The following is a 5786-nucleotide window of genomic DNA, read 5'->3' on the forward strand; positions in this document are numbered from 1 at the left end:
TTTCTTTAATTGCGTTTTTACCCCTATTTCTTCCTCTCTTGGTTATACAATTAACCTCCATTTTTATTTTTTATTTTATTTATTTATTTTGTTTTATTTCCTACTTCATTTAATTTCATTTTGATTATTTTGCCATTTATTACTTTTAATTTCATTCTACTTTACCTTTCTCCTTTACCTCCTTGTATCCTAGCTTGGGAACGACACACCTGAGCTTCAATAGGAGACACTGTTATCCCTCACTACGAGTTCAAATAAATTAGAAAGACAACTCTCTTTCACTCAAATTTTATTGTTGTTTTATTAGTTGTGCACCAACTATAAACAACGTTCTACTCTGGTTGGGTTTAACAGCCATGCAGCCTGTGAGTGGACCCGATCCACTCAATTTACTGAGTCTCCTTCCCTTCCCTTCTACCCAAGTCTCTCCTGCTTTCTTCTTTCTTTACTCCTCACATTCGCAGGGACCTGTAAGAACCATCAATCGATTCTAAGTGAATGAAATGCAAAATCTTGTCAAAGAACAGTAATCATCCTTATGAATTTGATTGTAGTCAAACCCTCCTTCGTTCTTCCTAACCTCCCTGAATTTGAAAACGCATTCCAAATTTTTGCATCTCATCCCATACTGAGATCAATTTTTAGAGTTAAGTGTTGAACACCAGTCGCTTTCGAAGCCTCCTTGGTAAGCGGTCCAACTGTAAGGTGTTCGGTGTCAATCCTGTCAGACTAAGAAAAGAGATACCAGCACTATTATTATATTCTCACGTCTCGAACCGAGATATAATAATATTGTTTACCTTTTTTAACAAAATCTTGGTAAAATTCCTCCCATTGGAAAAGGGAATTGTTTTATTTCACTGACCTGTTTTCACCTTTTTCTCTTTTTTTCTTCTTCCTCATTAGAGTGACGAAGTCTTCACATCCCTAGTCTACCTAGACACCCTGAGACCAACACTATCATCGCCACACTTCATTAGAGGTTCACAATCACTGACACAACACTTAGTTGTCCCACCACACATAGGCTTCCACCTCACACAGATCTGTGTCAGTCTCCCTTCTCCTCAGCGTGCCAACATGCCACAGACTGCAGACCCCCTTGCCCACGGGGAAGATGTGAACACTTGGCTGAGAGGCATGACGGACAGCCTCACCCCCAAGACCTTTGAACTGTTATTATTCTTAATGAGAAGGTTCCTGACACAAGATTCAAGCCAGAACAACAACCACGATGAGCTAGTCAAAATCACCAGCTCCCTAAGCTATGCCTTCACAACCCAGCTGAAACTGAGCGACAAGCACATCACCCATCTTCAAGAGGAGCTGTCACGTGCTCAACGCCGCATAGACAAGCTGGAAGTGAAAGTTCAAGATCAACTCAAAGCACCCAACGAGAGGGAGCAGGAAACAACGGAACAAGTTAAAAAGCTTCAAGCAGCCCTGGCAACAGCTCAACTTGACCAGCAACAAGCAAAGGCTGCCCAGAGAGACCTGGTAAACAGACTCCAGTATGCCGAACAGCTACTAGAGAAAGCCAAGAACGACATCAGCGACAAGAATGCTGAAATCAGTGCCTTAGGAAACCACCTTGAAAGGTACAGCACTGAAATAGACAATCTGACCCAACGTCTACATGATGTCAATGATGAGCTCTACATGGTCAGAAAAGAACTCAAAGATGCTTGTGAGCTGAAACAAGAGCCAAGAAGAGAGAAACATATCTCAGCTTCACCACTGCTGAGCAAAGCTAAGTCTCACATCCAAGAACTGACATCCAACGAAGGAAGTGAAGCGCCACCTCCCGAAACATCACTAGCCTTCGCCACACAGCTCTTTCCTGCCACTGAAAGCAGAAACCCCATCCAAGCAGACCTTGGAACTGCACCTGGGTTGACCATCAAAGACCTCAACAAGCTGTCTAAAAGCATCAGCCAGTTTGAGCCACACTCCAAAGAGGGCCACGACATCCCGGCCCACCTGCAAGATATTAATTTTCATTTAGAAATGAGACCTCATGTGACTGACAGAGACAGGTTGTACCTCCTAAGAGCAACGTCAAGTGTCGAAGTACGAAACTTCATAGATCGACAACTCAGTCACACAAAGTCAAACTACCAGCTACTTTGTGAGGTCCTGATCAAAGAGTTTACAGACCCTGAGTCTGAATATGGACTGTTAACTGCCTTGGAGACCAAACAAGGTCGACAAGAGACGCCACACGCCTACTATAACCGGCTCCGAAAAGCCTACTTCGGTGCACACAACAAACCTGACCTTGAAGAAGAGGTGAGCTTCAAAAGCCTTTTTCTGAAAAATCTGCACCCTGGAGTCAGTCGTCACCTCTGCGTCATGGCCTGTCCGCGCTCCATGACCATCCAACAGTTGCGCGATCTAACACAGAAGGCCTACACCAAGCAAAATTTGACCTCAAAGAAAGGTAACAAAACCTCCACACTCTTGAACTCTGTAACCAAAGACTCACGCCTTGCACTGGACGACACCCAGTGGCATCACAACACCCGAGTCTTCCATCAAGAGCAAAGAGAACGTGAGCCCCATGTCCACAACAGCTATCAGCCCAACCGCTGGGAAAAGCCATGGGACCAGCCACACTTCTCAAGAAGCCCAAAAGAAAGGATCAGCTGGAAACCTAACTGGACGTGCAAAGCCAAACGACCGGCTTGTCCAACAACAACTAGAGTGGGTAAGCAAAGACAGAACCCACATCAGCACCACTTAGACACCCACAGTGCTAAGTCTACACAAGAACAAGACTGTTCACCCTCAGAAGACATGGAACAAGTCATGAAACAACTGAAAGAGTTCCTTGAAAACCAGCTAGACACAAATGACTAGAAACAGAAGTCATGCTCGCTGTGACCAGCGACAGAACGGAAGGCCGACAATCACCTGGTACACCACCGCATCAGAGATGACAAGCACCTGTTCAACAACCACCCAGAACAAACAAGTCTCTCACGGCCAACCGCTGATGAAAACTCTGAGGTACCAAAGAACATCACCTCAGTCACCCATCACTTACAAAGAAACTGTCAAATGAACTTCAACTCCATGAACCACATTCATGTCTGTGCAACAGCAACCACTAAAGCACAGAAGGTCAGAAAGTCTGCCACAACCAGAAGGCATCACAAGTGAAATGCAACATAGGAGACAAAGTTTTGCACCCCGGCTTCACACAGCCATGCCAAACTACCTCCGACTGTCTGCTAAAGAACTTCCTGCCTTGCTGGACTGACCCCCATCTGAACACACCCTCATCCAAGCCAAGGATGCAGAGAGCATCTTCACCGACCTACAAGAAAAGGGGGAGCCAAAACAGACTGAAACAGATCTGACCATACATACACTACACAATTAACTTTCACACCCAGAGGTAACCACACCTACTGATAACACCTTTGACAAACATATTCCTCCCACGAGTAGAATATTCAAATCTCAGTTTAACATAGTTTTACAACATGCAACTAGCCTCACCCCAGGTAGAACACCTGACACTATGTTAAGGTACATGACACATCAGCTGCACCTGCCATCCTAGCTCAATAGTACTCGCAACCCTGACTAGGAAAACCCGCAGCTAATTTTCCTTGTTTTGTTTTTTTCCTCTTGCCTATTGCTTTCCTTCCCCTCTTGCTTTAGCAGGTGAAACTCCTAGCCACCCTACAAGGGTCAAAGGTCTGATATTAGGATTGACTTGCCACACCTAATATCCGCAAACCATTCTAAACTGAATGGGAGCCAGAGAGCTCCATGCAAGATAGGTCAAATCATTTTACCACAGATGATGTCACCATAAACTAAGGTGAACGTCTCTAAATTTAATACCTAAAATAAACAAACAAACTTAATCACAAAATTTGATCAAAGGATCATCATACAAAAACAAATTTGAACAACAATATCTATGTGAATTCGACCATTTTCCAGGTACTACATGTACCCGAATAACGTAATGCCATGCACCGGTACAGTAACTGTCCTGGAAGTGTTGTCTTGTTGTTTGCTGTGTTTCTGCCTGCTTCTTCTGCCTTTGTTTCTCCAGCGCTCGTCGATGTCTTCTGCCAACAACACATCACCGATCGAAAGGGGGATATGTAGTATTTCAGCGAGAATCAGACAATTTAAGAGAGTCTATTAGAAGTTAGAACACTTCTACAGACGTACATTCCAAGAGGCCCGTCATAAATCTGACGTTTGATAGCCTGGCGCCAGAAACGCCAGCCTGAAGCAGACCGAAACTAACCAAGAACTTGCAAAATTAACACAAAGACACTTCTTCATAATCAAATCCTTCGAATAAGGAGATTGTCAAATTTGGAGCAAGTAACCAAGATTAATGGTCAAAGAGATGCACATTTTGAACATCACATGATTAAAGTCATTAGCGATATGGTTGGTTTTCCCCCACACACAGGACACAACGGAAATTCCTTCCCTAAACTTTTGACCTCCCAGCTTAGAGAACAGACCCTCACAGAAGGGCACAGAAAACTGTCTATTGATGTACATATGCACCCAAAATTATGCTTAAAGGACTCATGAGCAACTCATCATTTCTCTGCATAATTTCCTATTCATATATGTAACCCATACATTTGTCTATTATGTTTTAATCACTCATTGTGTATGTCCCTTTTGATAACTCTTGAATAGTTTAATGGTTTATATTGATGTTTGATATGTCCGAGTTGGAAATCGCATTCTCAAAATGTTCCTGTAATTCAATTCTTTGCGAAATGTATTATAGTCTTGTTATAGAAATCATGTCCAAATTTATCTCTGCAAAGAGCGGGAATTTGGGATCACGGGACTAATAAGATAACATTGGGATTTGTGGTTTGGAAGGTGAAACCAGCAGCCCACCGGAGTTCAGCCAATGTTCTAATTGGTCAAGACATCATTTTGGGAGGTGTCCAAAGGCTGAGTTTAAAAACTCAAGGACACCCTCAAATCTCTCTTCTCTTGCAACTTTTCTTACTCCTGACAACGCTCTTCACGTGCTTCGCGCCGCGGCGTCTCGACGCCGCCTGGCCTGCATGCCAGCCTCCTCATCTAAAGGAAACATGAGGAGATCATTCCACTTCTGTTTTTTTCTTTAATCTTTTTTTATTTCTTTCCGTTGAGAGTTTCGTGTCTAGTTAAGTTTGTGCAAGCCGCGACCGACTTAAACGTCTTCGTTGACCCGAACTTTATCAGCGCACGCTCAACTCTCATATCCAGCCAACGCCCAAGAAGACATCACATTGACCGACCACCAACCAATCAGCAACCTCGGGAAAGCCCCCTTTTTGAAGCGACGCAACCAAAGGAATTCCCAAAGGCAATGCGCAAGTAACCTCTAGAATCTTACTGAACTGGTGCATTTTGATATAAAGTTTAATAACCTCTTTGAGAGACTCAATACGAGGGTTAATTAAGTGATTGATGGTTGTTCAGGTCTAAGCAAATGCACATTGCTATAACTTGGGACTTCATATTTTCATTCCTTTAAACTCATTCTTTCCTCATTTTCTCTTTCTGCAACCTGTGTGAATGCGTGTTTATGTTAGATTAGTTTGTATGTGTTAGGTTTATCTAATAAATTCATATTTTTATTAAGTATCTTGTGTTTCGTGCTTACAAGTTACTGCCTTAAACTGCTGATTTTGCTACTGTGCTAATATATAGTGTTTTCACTATATTCTGGATAGCAATATCCATTGCAGAGCGTCTGTTAGACGGCTGCTGAATGAATCGCGGGTCGACTCAAACAGCCG

The sequence above is a fragment of the Garra rufa genome, chromosome 14, assembly GCF_049309525.1.
Source record: "Garra rufa chromosome 14, GarRuf1.0, whole genome shotgun sequence".
Taxonomy (NCBI): domain Eukaryota; kingdom Metazoa; phylum Chordata; class Actinopteri; order Cypriniformes; family Cyprinidae; genus Garra; species Garra rufa.